The sequence below is a fragment of the Pectinophora gossypiella genome, chromosome 6, assembly GCF_024362695.1.
Source record: "Pectinophora gossypiella chromosome 6, ilPecGoss1.1, whole genome shotgun sequence".
Lineage (NCBI taxonomy): Eukaryota > Metazoa > Arthropoda > Insecta > Lepidoptera > Gelechiidae > Pectinophora > Pectinophora gossypiella.
In genome coordinates, this window is record NC_065409.1 from 5,667,814 (window position 1) to 5,685,866 (window position 18,053).

The 18,053-nt window shown below is 37.5% G+C and overlaps 1 protein-coding gene and 1 long non-coding RNA gene across 2 annotated transcripts in view; one reads left to right on the top strand and one right to left on the bottom strand.

Moving 5' to 3' along the window:
- LOC126367492 (ras-related protein Rab-37-like) overlaps positions 1 to 18,053 on the bottom strand; it is a 138,156-nt gene that overhangs the window by 48,454 nt on the left and 71,649 nt on the right. The window lies entirely within an intron of this gene.
- Positions 86 to 1,338, top strand: LOC126367511 (uncharacterized). The gene is made up of 3 exons (XR_007566495.1): positions 86 to 303; positions 375 to 604; positions 819 to 1,338. It is a non-coding gene; the product is annotated as an uncharacterized LOC126367511 (long non-coding RNA).

Sequence of the window (18,053 nt, forward strand, 5' to 3'; positions counted from 1 at the left end):
CGAATTTAACGTACCTAGTATAGTATTTGGCTGTATGGGTTATGTTTCCTTTGCCTGTCCTATGTACAAAATAACCAAAAAAAAAAACTAAACAAAATGGTCTTATGGTCTCGTTCTGTGGTCTCGTTGCCGAGAAGTTCTCTTGATAATTTCCTGTGCTACTTTGTTAGAATTTGTAGCTTACAAGTTCACCGTGCGAGAGCGTCGACATTCTACTGTAAAAACTTCCAGAGCCATTGTGTGTTTTGGATAGAGCCGATATGATAAAAAGTTTGTGGATAATGTTCGTTGATAAATTGCAATGTAAGTAACATACAATCAAATGACATTGTTATTATATATGACACTGTTATTATATAGTTATTTATTTATAGGTGTGAATGCTGATCGACTTTGTCATACTAACTCATACTCATACTAAGAGATGTAAGCAACAATAACAAGTTTCCTGAAGAATGTTCCAATCGGACAGTTGGAAACAATTATGTCTGTATAAGTTGTGGAATATCTTTGGGAAAGCAGTCACGAAGATAAAATCACAGGCCATGGGCTTATGGAAAGAAGTGAAGAGTGGTATTATATAGAAAAACAATCTCCGAGATAGGTATTTAAGTATTAAGTATTTTATGTTGTACATGAAAAATATTGTGTTTCAATCATAAATGTTATAAGGCAATCCTTAATTATGATTAAAACATTGTTCTAATTTTAATTTATTGTTGGCAATGTTTCAGTTCCATTCCTACACATTAAATAATATTGATACAATCGGGCATATTGTGCAATATACTATTAAAAACATTCATGTTTGCTTTCAGATGCCTGATGGATGCCCATGTATGCATTGTTTGCAGGATGAGCTCACCTCAAAAGCATTAATATCTAGTGAACATAAAAGCTGTGTGTGTTGTTGCAATGTATATAGTTCTATTTATTAACCCCCGACGCAAAATTGTGTATATGTGTCTATCTGTAGCATCGTAGCTCCCAAACGGATGATCCGATTTTAATATGTTTTTTTTTTGTTTGTAAGTTATATTAGTCGAGAGTGTTCTTAGCTATGTTTGGTAGAAATCGGTTCAGGTCTTCAAGGTCATCAGAGATGTTTGTTAAGTGTGATAGGAATGTTACACGCTCAGTTTGCTTGCAAGCATAGGTATGTGGGATAAGTTATTTTTTGCTTTTTATAGGGTTTTTTTCACCTTTTTTCATAATAATTGAGTACTTTTGTTTTGTCGGGGTTTTTTTTTGTTCATAGATGTTGGTAAACTATGAGTTTATATCACTTTATAATTATTATAATTTATATTATTAAATCATTAAATAGATAAAAACCTGTGTATATTTTAATGTTATTGTTAAGTTTATTCTCTACCTACTTACTAATATGTTACCATATTAAGTCTGTTCAAAAATCATAAATAGGTACTTGTTCTTCTTCTATCATGTAAGTTGTGAAGTGGATGACCAACCTCAACCAGGGTTATTGCTGAGCCGCCAATGTCGTTGGATCAGCCAGCAATGTCCTAACTGAATCAGGGATCACAAAGAAATTTTTGTGTTTTGTCCCCACCGGGACTTGAACCTGGGACCTCCGGAATGTTAGCCACTGGACCACATAGGCCGAGAGTACATGGTTAAGTTGCTGTTTTATTTCAACTATTTAATTAAATGTAGGAATATTTTGTATGAGTATGAATTATATAATAAAACAAATTATTTCTAAAAATATATCTTTCATTATGTTTTTAATAAAATTGTTTCTTTTTAAAATTATTTTGAAAAATAAAATAGTAATCACGTCGTTTAGCACCACTTCAACTGATAGGATCTCACAATCAATGTTTTTTGTGGTATCAAAATTGTTAGTTAAATTTAATTTTTGACCTCTTGGGACCAGATTTTCACATCAAACATCCTTTGGTGGTCTTTATTGGTCTAAATGCAAGACAAATATAATTACAGAATCTATAGGTACCAATGAGGGACTTTCCAGGCTAGGTTCTCAAAAAAAAAATACAGATGGCGCTGTCCAGATTTAACATGATGTGTTATTGGTGCTGATTCCAGTACACACTGTCTAAGTTTATTTGAAGTTATACCTGTCATTTTATTATCAGGTGACGGGTAAACGACAGGCTTAAAATTTATGGAATAGGTTCACAATAATTTTAGTCAGAAATTAAAAAAACCCAGCAAAAGTTGACAGCACACATGTCACCGGCGATAGAAATATGTTATGCGAAATAAAAGTTGCTCCAGGTTTTATAGTTTTGCCAGGCCGTAGGGTGTCTCCCTGATGCGAAGCATGTCACCGGCGATAGAATTTGACCAAGATTTAAATAGGTCTCGGGGCGTAGTGTGTCTCCGTGACGAGGAGCAGTTTTCGAAGACCGGGAAGTAATTCCGTACTCTACATGACGTTCCGATCACACCTCCCATACATCATTTTTAGCCCCGAGGCTTTTTCTGTATAAGGGAAATTTTGTATGGCGGCCATATTGTTTTTCGGCCATTTTGTTTTTTTTCACCGGGGATAAAATTTGACCAAGATTTAAATAGGTTTCGTGAAAAAAATATTGCTCCAGGTATTATAGTTTTGCCAGGCCGTAGGGTGTCTCCCTGATGCGGAGCAGTTTTTCAAGATCGAGCAGTATTGAAATACTCAACATGACGATCCGATCACATCCCTATACATAATTTTTACCCCCGAGACATTTTCTGGAAAAACAAAATTTTGTATAGCGGCCATCTTGTTTTTCGGCCATTTTGTTTTTTTTCACCGGGGATAAAATTTGACCAAGATTTAAATAGGTTTCGTGAAAAAAATATTGCTCCAGGTATTATAGTTTTGCCAGGCCGTAGGGTGTCTCCCTGATGCGGAGCAGTTTTTCAAGATCGAGCAGTATTGAAATACTCAACATGACGATCCGATCACATCCCTATACATAATTTTTACCCCCGAGACATTTTCTGGAAAAACAAAATTTTGTATAGCGGCCATCTTGTTTTTCGGCCATTTTGTTTTTTTTCACCGGGGATAAAATTTGACCAAGATTTAAATAGGTTTCGTGAAAAAAATATTGCTCCAGGTATTATAGTTTTGCCAGGCCGTAGGGTGTCTCCCTGATGCGGAGCAGTTTTTCAAGATCGAGCAGTATTGAAATACTCAACATGACGATCCGATCACATCCCTATACATAATTTTTACCCCCGAGACATTTTCTGGAAAAACAAAATTTTGTATAGCGGCCATCTTGTTTTTCCGCCATTTTGTTTTTTTTTCACCGGCGATAAAATTTGACCAAGATTTAAATAGGTCTAGTGGAAAAAGAATAGTTCCAGGTGTGATAGTTTTTCCAGGCCGTAGAGTGTCTCCCTGATGCGGAGCAGTTTTTCAAGATGGAGCAGTATTGAAATACTCAACATGACGATCCGATCACATTCCTATACATCATTTTCACGCCCGAGGCATTTTCAGGAAAAAAGAAAAATTTGTATGGCGGCCATCTTGAATTTCCGCCATTTTGATTTTTTTTCAACTGCAATTAAATTTGACCAAGATTATAATAGGCCTGGTGGAAAAAATAATGTTCTAGGTGCGATAGTTTGGCCAGGCCGTAGGGTGTCTCCCTGATGCGGAGCAGTTTTTCAAGATGGAGCAGTATTGAAATACTCAACATGACGATCCGATCACATTCCTATACATCATTTTCACGCCCGAGGCATTTTCAGGAAAAAAGAACAATTTGTATGGCGGCCATCTTGAATTTCCGCCATTTTGATTTTTTTTCAACTGCAATTAAATTTGACCAAGATTATAATAGGCCTGGTGGAAAAAATAATGTTCTAGGTGCGATAGTTTGGCCAGGCCGTAGGGTGTCTCCCTGATGCGGAGCAGTTTTTCAAGATGGAGCAGTATTGAAATACTCAACATGACGATCCGATCACATTCCTATACATCATTTTCACGCCCGAGGCATTTTCAGGAAAAAAGAACAATTTGTATGGCGGCCATCTTGAATTTCCGCCATTTTGATTTTTTTTCAACTGCAATTAAATTTGACCAAGATTATAATAGGCCTGGTGGAAAAAATAATGTTCTAGGTGCGATAGTTTGGCCAGGCCGTAGGGTGTCTCCCTGATGCGGAGCAGTTTTTCAAGATGGAGCAGTATTGAAATACTCAACATGACGATCCGATCACATTCCTATACATCATTTTCACGCCCGAGGCATTTTCAGGAAAAAAGAAAAAATTGTATGGCGGCCATCTTGAATTTCCGCCATTTTGATTTTTTTTCAACTGCAATTAAATTTGACCAAGATTATAATAGGCCTGGTGGAAAAAATAATGTTCTAGGTGCGATAGTTTGGCCAGGCCGTAGGGTGTCTCCCTGATGCGGAGCAGTTTTTCAAGATCAAGCAGTTGTTTCATATTAAGCTTGACGTTCCGATCACACCTCCCATACATCATTTTTACCTCCGAGACATTTTCTGGAAAAACGAAATTTTGTATGGCGGCCATCTTGTTTTTCCGCCATTTTGTTTTTTTTTCACCGGGGATTGGATTTGACTAAGATTTAAATAGGTATCGTGAAAAAAGAATCGTTCTAGGTGCGATAGTTGCGCCAGGCCGTAGGGTGTCTCCCTGATGCGGAGCAGTTTTCCAAGATCTGGAAGTTTTCCCATACTCACCGGAAGATCTTGATCACACCCCCCATACATCATTTTCACCCCCCGACGCTCCTTCTGGGAGAACAACCCTGTCAGTGAGTCAGTGAGTCAGTCAGTCAGTGGGTTTGTAGCTATATATATATAATATAATATATAGACATATAGATAGATAGATATTACTTATAGATATACTAAAGTACACCTCTGCCTATAGCTATAGGGGGACTATAAAATTGGTCCTCTCAAAAATAATCAATCATAATTTATCATAAGTAATAAATCATACGATGAAAATTTGTTGACTAATTAAGTTAAGTATCTCCTGCCGCAAGGCAGTATGTTGTTGTAATACTCAAACATATTATAAATCCGCTGGCAGATTATTCTCTTAATCCTCCAATGTGTTACCACATTTCCTGTGAAATTCACTTCAGTGTTCTGAAAACTAGGTATTAGCTACATAAGGATATACTTACATAAATCCACGTCAGTAATCCATATTGGGGTGGGTTTAAGAGTTTGGACGTGTTTAAAACCTCAAGATCCGAAGCGCCTGACAAATTATTCATACCAATTTTTATTTCGTTATGTGTCCGAACCTTTCAATAAATATTGTTGCAGCCTTGACGTAGTACATTATGTACTACTTCGAATAGACGCTAATAATGCGAAGCCTTTGTTTTTCTAATTAAAATTCCTGTGAATAGTTAAATACATGGTTCAGGATCGTCGCCGGATATTCAATTACCAAAGAACCAGTGGATTCTGAGTGAAATACGAGTAAAAACTTCTAATTACTAAGATTTTCCAGGAGTCATGAAGATACTCTGCCGCCAAGGAATGTTTTTGGGGTACCGAATAGAGAATAGACTAGGAATCGACGATCGAACAGTGTCAAGTTGGAAGTTGTATAGGGGCGTCGTGGTGAAGGGTTTGTTAGCGCGTTCTAGGCCTACAGTTACATAGGTCATGTAACGACTACATACTTACCTAATTTAAGTAAATAGTAGCCGAAACCTACTGCTTAACGTGCCTTCCGAAGCACGGAACATCTTATTTTCGGACAATCGCGTCATCAGCCAACAATGTCCTAACCAAACTAGAGATCTTAAAGTGGTTTTTATTGTACAGTCATGAGCAATATAATGTACCTATTTTAGGACTCTGTCGCACTAACATATTTGACTTTTAGCGAGACTTACAGTTCAATTTGTCAAAAAAGTTAATGTGACATGGTACCAAAGTGTATATTATATTAATGCTTGTAACCGTATGTCCCCACCGGGATTTGAATGTGGGATTGTAAACCCAACGCTCAACCAACTGGTTAGAACATACGGAAATCGGTAAAATAGATAAGGGGGTTAAAGTGGGCACATCGAAGCATTCATATAAGGATGCAATATTGCTATTTGACATTTGATTGCATTGTGCACACTTTTATATGCGCAAATGACAAATTGCTTTTTTTAGATGAATTGCTTCGATGTGGCCTTTTAAACCCCCAAGTTCCTAGTGGATATTTGCAAAAAGATAAAAGATTCTGCGATATTTTCGCAGTAACACTAATGATTTGACGTCGAAGTGCTCTGAAACCCACCCGTTGGGGCGTTTGGACCCTCGAGTACTCAGAAAATACTTTATAGCCCCTTGGTTGCAAGTTGTACTTAATTACTTGGCTCTTGCCTGCCCATTATTACTTATACACAATGGTGCTGATTAAAGTACACACCTTCTAATTTTAAGTTTAAAATGTCATTTTCTTATCCGCCGAAAAGGAAAAGGAACGGGCAATTGACAGGCGTAAAATTTATGGAACACACGTCAATTTTAGGAAGAAGTTTAAAAAACCCTTTCAATATTTTATATTGGTCAATAAACCGACAGAATTAAGTTGACAGCACGCGTCAAACAGGTTGAATATCAGCGGGATGCCTGTTTTATTCGCCCGGATTTCATTCATTCACTCATTTATTTAAAAATTAACAGTTGTCGATTACCCGTTTCTTTCCTTTTCGACGGTGACAAGTATGACTTAAAATAAAATTAGGAGGTGTCCGCAGGAATCGGGGTCAATGTCCTTAAATTGCTGTGATTACTAAAACACCTTACTTTATACCAAGGTAGCTAGCAGTATTACGAAGTCAAAATGATTCATGGCTTACTTTTCAATGAAACATTAAAGTAGTGAGACGAATGACTTAAAATGTAGATTCAAGAGGAAGATTGCGAGGAAAACTTATTCTACTGGCTCTTTACGAGTTTTTCATTAAGGAAAGAGGAAAAGTTAAAGTGTTAAATTATTTTACGAAGCAACACTGGAGTTTGTAAAGAATTATGTATATATACGTATAATTTGGAATTATTTAATTCTTTAGTATTTTGATTTGAACAATCAAAAGGAGTTATTTACTTACATTGTAAATTAAAAAAAATAAGAGTCCATAGAAAATGTTAAAAATTAGTCTGTAAAGAAACGAAATTCTTCATCTCATTAGGTAAGTAATTCAGTTTCATTTTTACTCGTATTTTTAAACAGCGACTCAATACATCTTCGCTTAAAATATGCTTTAACTCTGTTTTAAATTGCTGTGCCCAATCCGGGTCCATATGTGTTACATACCTTATATTACCAACCTCCTACCATGTGGAACGCAATAAATGATATGATATGATATGATAAGTAGCTAGGCACATTTTTTATCCTAATCCTAAGTAACTATATAGGTAGAAGAGTATGTAGTCTATGTAGACATGTGCATCTTTTATTTTTGGGTATAAATGATGACCCTTTTTTTACCCACCCATTATTATTCTGATCAAAATAACATACATACATACATACATAAACTCACGCCCGTAATCCCTAATGGGGTGGGCAGAGCCACAAGTAATCAAAGACAACTTGCAGCCACTGTTGATACGAAGTCCAAAGATGGATATGATGAACCTTATGGTGATAAGGGATCAGCCTGTCGCCCATAACATTAGTCCATCATGATCAAAATAAAGAGAAGCAATATAGGCAGCAATATAATACTATACATAATGTGATCCAAATATCAAGCCACAATTATTTTTTAAATGCTTCACACACATTTTACACGTTTAGAAATACATTTAGTGCTTTACATACATGCAAAATACATTGTATTTTGGACCAATTAAGTGCCCGAGTAATGAGAAAATAGGTAATTATCACGGGAAAGCTGTGCAACGCCATCTACTATTGATTTTGATGAACGTAGCCTCGAAAGTCCTTATTATAATTATGTGATATCTATTGCATATTGTGTACTGTTGTATACATTTATGTATGACAACACAATAATAATTGATAGTTCCTGTAATTCAAATATACTTTATTGCACCAAAATAATATCAACCTTACAAAAATGAATTAAAGAGTACTTACATGGCAAATAAAGCGATTTCTTAAATGCAACCACTAGGTCTCCATGGTAACAACATAATATTATTAAGTAGTTTTAATAAAGGACTTAAAAGGAGGAGGTGAAGGAAGTAGGAAAGATGATGAACCGTATAATAATGATAGGTAATCAGCCTATCGCCCATGTAATATATACGCCAATGTTAGAAAAGACACAAACCTCTGAAAGCTAAACAGCTGAACGCGTTTTATGTTTTTTTTACTCGCTCGAAGTCTAGCATAGAAGCAAAAATGTATCTTCTGCTGTATGAAATATCTTTGTCAGAGATAAGTTTACCTGTACTGTTTTCTTTGTATGTTCCTTTTCTCTGTTTTATACTGTGCTTATAAATAAGTACTAAATAAAAACATGGGTAAGTATACCTGTAAAATAATACAAAGTATATATATATATATATATATGGGGAGCGCTAAGGACTCTCACCGGGTACAAAATTTAAAACAACAGGCCTGAGGGAGCCCAGTTGGGCGCGAATCTCTGCTCAGGGCGTCGTCTGAGAAGAAGAATAACATAACATAAACTGCCTATATACGTCCCACTGCTGGGCACAGGCCTCCCCTCAATCACCGGAGGGGGTACGGAGCATACTCCACCACGCTGCTCCAATGCGGGTTGGTGGAGGTGTTTTTACGGCTAATAGCCGGGACCAACGGCTTAACGTGCCCTCCGAAGCACGGAATCATCTTACTTTTTCGGACAATCAGGTGATTCAAGCCTGAAAAGTCCTTACCAAATAAAGGACAGTCTCACAAAGTGATTTCGACAATGTCCCCGTCGGGAATCGAACCCGGACCTCTAGATCGTGAGCCTAACGCTCTAACCACTAGACCACGGAGGCTGTTGAGAAGAAGAATATTTGAAAGAATTAATCGACCCTATTAGGTCGATAGCGATAAGCGCTGAATGAGGGAGTTAGTAAGACATAAAACTCGATTTACTCTATCAAACGCTTCATTAAAACGTATTTATGTACAGCATTCAGTCAGAGAGAATATAAAACAGTTCAAATGTAATTCAGAGGGTTTCCTTTGATATCGCATCGCTCTCGGCATCGTTTGAACCGAAATTTAACAAAGCTAAATTAGATTTAGCTTTCACAAATTTGTAGTGAATCGGCTGGGGGAATCAATATTCCACTAAACTTTGTTACTGGTCGGTAGCAGGGAAGATTTTGGTGCGGTTGTAAAATAGTATATATCTATAGATGGCCCTAGTGGATCGATAGCGATAAGCAGGGAAGTCGTCGACCACGCCGGCGGGGTCGGTATCGGGGTCCTGAAGTGTTTGGTGTCGCGAGCTGATTGGCTGCCTCTATGGCTAGAGTAATCGGATCGTCGGGATCGTATATTACATCCTTCGGACGGACGCCGATACTTTTCAGTACCGTCCTTAAGCGGGATGTATTCGGAAGCCGCAACTACTACCAGGGGATTTGGTTGGTGCGGAGCAGAATCGACAAAACGTTTTGAAGCTAATTTGAACCATTGGGCGGCCCTGTGAGGCCGTGCGGTTCGAAGCAATAACGCCTAGCTGTTTAAGTAAGTGTTTAGGCACATTAGAATTTTATCATTTTATTTTATTTTAAATCATCGGGACGAAGTAGGGTATTATCGTGGTAGGTACTTATAGGAAATTTTGTAGGTGAGGCCTCACAATGTTTATATCCGGCATTAAAATATAAATGTGTCAACCAAGAACTTAAAACAATACCTACAAAAGTTCAAGGAAGGTAATATAATTAAAATAAACAATGGAATCTCGTAAAGTATTACTTAAGCGTCCTTCCTGTTTATAATGACGAAAATGTTGGCGAAATAGTTATGAAAGTAATTTCATCAACTTGTCAAACAACCTGTCGATGAGAAATATTTGAATTTTAATGTTTTATAACACTTAAACAACAAACTCTTGTTTATCGATAAATTCGTCGAAAAGTTTTAGAAACAATTTCTGAAGTAAATTAAACATCCACTGGGATACTTAGGTAATTTTATAGAAAAACTTTGTACAAACAAATTTTAATTACTTCGGATAGAAGTATCTGAGAATTTGTGATTATGATCATAACGGTGAAGTTCCTTTGCATTCTTTCGAACATCCTCTGTGGTACAGTCGTTAAGCGTTGGATTTTCGATTCGGAGGTCCCGGATTCGAATCCCGATGGATATATCACAAAAATCACTTTGTGATCTCTAGTTTTGTAAGGATTTGAACAGTTTGGATGTCGTCGGAACTTTAAACCTTATAAATATTATGTATTAACCTTATATATATTTTGCTTCCTGGTCCGCGCGACCTTGCCGCGAGGGTGGGCGCCTCTTACTTCAGTAGGCCGGAGTGAGATGGTGGCTGACATACATAGAACTCTTTCCCAGGGATACGGGTGACTACCTCAAGGTTACAGAGGCGGAGACGGGAGCCATCGGTACGGCAATGCAGGACGGAAGAGGCGAGTCACAGGGACTGTAACCTGGAACCTGACAACGGTGACTATCAGTACTATTCAGAGGCGGAGTACAGGAGTCTTAGTACGGCTTTGAAATCAAACAGTCAAACAGAGTCCTGCGGGGCGGAAGGCAACACTGCCCTATTTTTCCCTTAAAAGTAACACGGAGAATGCTACACCGACAAGAGCGTGGATCTTAAATTAGTGATGATGATATTTTTAAGGTTTCGGCAACCAAAACTAACTTCCTGTAAAGCTTTGTTGTTTGTTGGACGTCAGTTTATCATAGTTCGTAGTACCCTGCAACTACAGTTACGAGCACAATGCTTTTACACGCCAGTGGCCGCCATTGTTATATGCCGTTACGTTGCTTGTAGCTACAATAGTATTTCGTACTACTAGGTACATAAATAGATGTGTATAAGTAGGGTATGTGGTATATTATAGGCTTTATATAAGTTATGTCCCACATAGGTGTACAAATGTCTATTCTTCACGAAATCTGAATTAAAAGTAGTGCTAACAAGCTAGCAATATTGCGTCATTATAACAAGAAATTTTACACGGTTGAGCTTCAAAACATACTTTTTATTTGATAATATTTTATTTTATATTGTCTGTGGAGCCACGGGCGCGGCCGAAGGCACCGTGCGACCAGTTCAACGAGGATTCGGAGACACAAAAGTAAGTATTAGATTCATATGTACTTTCTGATTAATATGTCTACTTAACAAGTTATGTTATTTAGTTTTAAAACTTGATTACGATCCTCGTGAACAACATTTGAGTTGTAGTTTAATGTCGTTATATGCCAATATTGTAGTAAGTAAATGTGAGTCCCGAGTAATCGATGATTTTAGGCATAATTCTGACTTATCTGTGGCTGATTCATATGGTCAAAAACCCACATAAATCATCATAAATTAGTACACTTTGTGTAAGTTATTTACAAAACTGTTTTAAATAATTTTGAAAAATACTATGATTTTAGAACTTCATATAAATACTTAAACTAAGTTATATAAACATTATATCTATAAGTTAAACGATACGTTTTGCCAAATCTGATTCTGTCAGCAAGGTAAACAAATAAGTTTGCTTTTTAGATTATCTATTCAGACAAATGTTCGACTTGTGTTCTGTTTTTGTTTAATTACCCTTAAAGTAAATAAAATTACTATGATTACCTATTTGATTTTTTATTTTTAATTCTGTTTCTGATTCACATAGTCACATATTTTGATTCATATGGGCTCTAAAATTTTAAAATCAAATATTTCGAAAACTGTTGAATCAAAACGAGTGCGTAGGTAATCACATCACAACAGTATGTTAAATCAAGCCAGAAGTTAAATTATTTTTCAGCCAGATGAATCAGACGAATAACGTAATTTCAGAGAAGTACCATTAACACATTAAATTGAATCATGTTAAAAAGAGAGAGCGGGTAATAAAATTCTATAAATAGAGTGTCGAATTACCCTCAAAGAAAGGTCGCATGCCCTCCAAAAACAAAATGAGTGTTCATTCGGTGACGCACTGACGAACATCGTATTACCGAAGCGCGAAAATAATAAATTTCGCCCCCGGAATTTTGTTGGATGAAAGTGACGAAGTGATTTCTAGTGATGTGTCGTGGGGATCAAAATATCGATATTTACTTGAGTCGTTCGAGTTGGAAATTCCGTTGACTCTATTGATTGAATAAGTCGGCTTAAATCGGTTACGGATAGAACGTAACTAAAATTGAAAGCTGATTTAAACCCTAAGGAGTTGCTGAGATTTGAATTAAGTAAATGTGGTTCAGATCATGTAGCTTCTTCTATTATGTAGGTAAGTATCTTGGAGTTAGAAGTAGGTAACTTGTAACTACATCACGTCATGAGTTTTGCGTAAAAATATACATAATAAAGCTGTTTATTATTTCATCCCGATCATTCTCAAATTGCATCAAACATTCATGTTAGTGGCATTGTAACAGGGGAATAATTCAGACCATGATTCTGAATTAATATCAAATGGAATTTTCCGTCGCAAAATTCATGTTTCTTTTAGTTTTTTAAATTATAGGAAAATTTTACTTGATATTAACTCAGAATAATGCTGAATCATCCCTCTCAGTATTCGTCACGAAGTCACTTACATCCCGTACAAGTACGTATGGATTTTAGTGACACTGTAACGAGTACGGAGGGGGATGATTCAGACCATGATTCTGAGTTGACATCAAGTGGAATTTCCTGTGGGAAAATTCATGAAAAGTTTAGTATTTTTTTAAATTATTTTCAATTACATAATTTTGCGACGGAAAATTCCACTTGATGTGAACTCAGAATCATGATTTTAATTATCCCTTAAAGTTTTCATTACGATGACACTAACACCATTTTAACGAAATTTATCTTTCGAGTAGAAAGCAACTCAGACTACTCGTATCGTATCGTTTGTATTTTGTTTTATATTAGAATAAGTAATTGCTAAATAATTTCTACTTGAATATCTCTTTCGTCACGTGGGTCAGCTGGAAGAAATCTCTTTGTTTAGAGAGAAGCTTACCTTGGGGGTTAAAATGGTCACATCGAAGCGATTCATCTAAGAAAGCAATATTGCAATTTGACATTTGCGCTCATAAAAGTAAGTGCGCAATGCAAACAAATGTCAAATAGCAATATTGCTTTCTTAGATGAATTGCTTCGATGTGGCCATTTTAACCCCCCTGTACTCTATTCTCTATATGTTCCTTGTGTCTGTTTTATTGTGTACAAATAAATAAATAAACTCACCTCGATATTCCGTTCTATCTTATCGATATGTCGTTTTGTGTAGAATTCGAGTCAAATCCCCGAGCAGTATTAACTCTAGTGATTTTATTTGTTACGCTCATCCGACCTGTTTAATGAGCTCCCTCGCTCCTCATAAACTTTGTGAGACATCTTGGTCGGGTCGCGTTACGATGTCGCTGTCATATTTGTACCTAGATCCGTACAGAGTAATATTATAAATTGCTATTCAAAATTCTAGATTAAGTAAGTAAATTAAATTCATCTTTTTTGGGATTATGTATACGTTTTTATAATAAAATACCAGATAATATTCAAAATTTGTTAGAAAACAAATTTAAAGCTCATGTGAAGCTTACTTTATGTAAAAAATGTCTGGTATTGAATGTGTTCCTCTAGTTATTAAATAACTTGTAATATATACCCTCATTGGAAAAAGATGAGTTGCTGTTGCAGGCTTTTCTTCTCCTCAGCTATAACACCTTGCGAAATGACGTATTTTCAAAAATGTTACATTGACCTTCAACAAGTTTATCCATGATAATTACGTTGAATAAATGATTCTGATTTCTGATATATTAACTTACAATAAAACTTTATTGGACCTTTGTATAAAACGGACATCACTTACAATTACAATATGGTATGTTAGGGAATTTTAGGGTCTACATACTGAGATAAAGTTGGGATGATAGAGCTCTCTCGCAGTCATGTGCCGTACTCGGGAATATTCCTACTTTGGGAAAGTTCCCGACGTTCCCAAAGTAGGAATATTCCCGAGCAGTAATAAGGCGTAAAACTTAAGTAAAAATAGCTATATTGGCTCCCCTTTAGGCAGATAAGACCAGACTACAAGAAAGAACAATTTGGAAAAGAAAAGCAGCCAATGTTCTAACTATTAAAGAGTTTTTACAATGGGAACATTCTCACTTTGGGAACAGTGCTTCCTCGCCCCTATTACATAGGACTTGAACATAATTGGCGAGGAGTGGTTGTCTCTATAGACATTCGGGGATATAGGGGTGATGCTATATTGTTGTATAGAGCCACACATCACCAATAATTATGACAACTAGCAGCCATTTTTGATACTCATCCCGAAGCTAGGAGCCAACGTACCATTGATCACAGCCAGCAGTGGTTGTCGGACGCGTTACCGCGTCATATTTTATAACAGTGACAGAAGCGCGCGACAGTCACTGATGTTTTACTGACGTTTTCATATTTTAAAACCCTTTCCCTGCTGTGGATTCTTACGATAATAGGTTCTTAACGTTTCGTATTGGAGGTGTCCTAGAAAACGTTCAGTACGATCTACTCTGAACCGGCGTGCGTGTATGAAACGATTGATGAATGCGGAGGAAGCAAGAAAACTGTGTCAGGATCGAAGCAATAGGGATTACATTGCCTCTACTTATAAGTTTCTGCTGTGAGTTTTTGTATGTATTGTCATCATAAGTATATCATAGGTACTTATTAGTATCTAGAGAGAATAAAAATAAAAGTAAGGAAAAGAATGGAGTAAATAGAAGGACACCTACTCCCAACTGTCTCCCAATTATATATCTTTATATTATTGATACCTTTTGCATAGGATGTGTTGCTCAACCAGTTCAATCTCTGCCTGGCCGAACGCTGATCCCCAAGACACAGGCCTATAAGCTTAGTTTGGAGATCAGAGTTCAACAAATAATTTGTACACCTTCTATATAGGCACTTAACTTAATTGCACATCTGTACAAATTTCTTTGATAATAAATAAATTATTATTATTATTATCTTTTTCATATCTTGGGCCTATGGAGGCCCGGACTTTTGGAAGGCGTGCGTGGGGCCGAAGCCAACACGTAGAGGCCCCTTAAGACAGTTTAATCTAAATGTGGTGTGACACCAACCGGCGATTATCCCTGTATGCACTATGGGAGTGCACCCAAAGTCAATCCCCGGTTCGTGTAAGACTATTGCAAATTATGGGAACAAAGGGAACTGGGCTATTGGGTTGGGGGTTAGTGGACCGGGATACTGGAGCTATGGGGGACTATGGCGCCTGCTCGACCAATGTTGGTAAACATGGATAAATGAGCAGGCGGTGACTCGCCACTCACTGGATGGGCCACCTATCTAGCCGACGCGACTGGACGGCAAGGCAGCAACATGGTTGTGAGCAGCTCAGGGTGTCGAGAGGTGTACACCGCTTTCTGCGAGGCGGTTTACCCGCCTCACCAACTCGCGACTTATGCATCTTTCACTTCCACCCTGCGAGCGTATAGCTCTAACGCCCCAGTGTGGCCGGCCAATGAAGGCAAGCCAGAGGTGAGAGTCCTGCGGCCCCCGCTGGGGTCCACTCCGGCCGGCCAGTGAAGGCAAGCCGAAGACGGAGGGCCTGACCGACTCTCGGGGGATCTCAGCTCCGTGGTGTCGTCACTCACCAACAGCTCGCCACAAGCTGGCCTGCGGAGACTGACTGCACTGTTGAATTCACCAGGTTCGCTGATGAATTCACCAGGGGGCGATGGGGTCGTCACATCCCGACGCCTGTTATCTATGCGGGGTAGCGCAGCGGGTAGTGGCCGATGTCGACGTCGCTGCCACCATACACACATGTGCGGCAAATTTCAACAAAACATGCAAAAAAACGTGTTAACTGCTTGTCGCTGATCACAAGTGGCTATGGGCAGTAGCTTGTTTGCGCTGACTGATGAACTTAGTAACAGATTGTCATCCCATAAGTTCAACATTTTGAAAATGAAATTTTAGTTCACAATCAAGAGAAGTATTTAAAACAGAGTTTTCATATAAAAGATAACAAATAATAGAGACATAACGTAGTCTATTACACAAGCGCTTACATAGACTAAAATTTGGCTTGAGCTTAGTTAAATTACGGTAGAACACAGCACCGACAACATTGGAACATGTAGTTGTTTATGTTGCAACAAGTTTAGATTGCTAGTCGCGGCAAGAGTATGATTAATTAGAACCACTGGGTTGTTTGAGGGTTAGATAATAATCTTGTTTTGAGATAGATATATAGGTAGGTAGATATATATACATGTACATGTATATATATGTCTTCTAAAAAGATAACTGTCTAAATAAAGTGAACACCAAAATACATTTTCTAAAAAAGAAAATCGCTGTACACATGCGCGGTTTACACGTCTAGATCTTTAAGAGACAATAAATATTAGTCCGATTTTAAAAAAGCAATGCAGAGGTACTATAATAGACAATAAGCGTGTACTCAAGGGGGCATTCAGCTGATTGTTTCCGACATTTTTCGTAAAACTTCGGATTTGCCTAAGGAAATTGAGGAGCAACAGGTTAACGTGTGATGAGTATGAACGGTTGGATATAGCTGTAGGGAACGACCCAAGATGTTGATATTGGCCCCAATTCCTGCAGACACCTCTTAAATTTATTTTAAGTTATACCCGTCATTTTCTTATCCTCCGAAAAGGAAAGGGATGGAAGATTGACAACTGTTAATTTTGCAATGAATGAATAACTCGGGCGAATTATATAGGCTGTTATGCAACCCGTTTCATAGTTAAATAGCTAACAACAATGTTCATTATTGTTATTCGTGCTAAGGCCTAAAGCTTCAGGCCCTTCATTATCAACCTCGAGGCCTAGGGTAATTGATCATTATCGACTCATACGCCATCAATTCATGTATACGAGCGAAATACCCGACTGTAATTGATAGAAGCGGTTTATGTTTACTGTTAAATAGATCTAACTGTACTACCTAAAGATATTTTAATAATAAGTAATTGATTTATTTATGTACTCAACAATGTCTTCATCGGGAATAGAACCCGGATCCTCCCGACCTATGGATCGCTTTGTGAGAATGTCCTTTCTTTGATAAGGACTTTTCAGGCTTGAATCAACTGATTGTATGAAAAGTAAGATGATTCCGTGTTTCGAAGGGCACGTTAAGGCTTGTTTCCGGCTATTAGTCGTAAAAACACCTCCACCAACCCGCAGTGGAGTGGCGTGGTGGAGTATGCTCTATGCCCCCTTCGTTGATAGGGGGGAGGCCTGTGCCCAGCAGTGGCACGTATTTAGGCCGTTTATGATGATTATGATTTATATAAGTACTTAGTATAGTTAGTAGATCTTAGGTGACCATTTAGCGGTTTCAAAGGCATCAAATCGAGCTCTGAACACTATTCAAAATAAGCATAAGTTGCCACTTTCAAAGGTTAAAAAAAGTCTAAAAGTCATTTACTCAGACAGAAAAAATACCCGAGCATCGACCCTGCGTGAAATATGACAGACTTTCTCTTTAACACCCGAAATTAATCAAAACTTTTGAATACCTATACAGTCTGAAACGGAAAGTCAAATAAAAAGTTATTGCTTCACTTGTTTAGAATAGCGTCGTCTAAAAGCATATTTGAAATTGCATTTGATGAAAGCATTGCTACAGGAGTCTCCTATAAAGATTCAATATCAACAGGACGACTTGGCACAAAAGAAAGTCAGTGAAAGGCTCCGTCAAAGTAATAAAGGCGGAACGGCTGAGATATAAACAGCAATTGCTGTTTTATTGACATTTATAAAAACTGAGTGACCCCTAGGATATAGCTAAACCTTTTTTTATTAAATTCTATGCTAAATATACTCAATGGCCCCGATTCTTGCAGACACCTCCTAATTTTACTTTAAGTTATACCTGTCATTTTCTTATC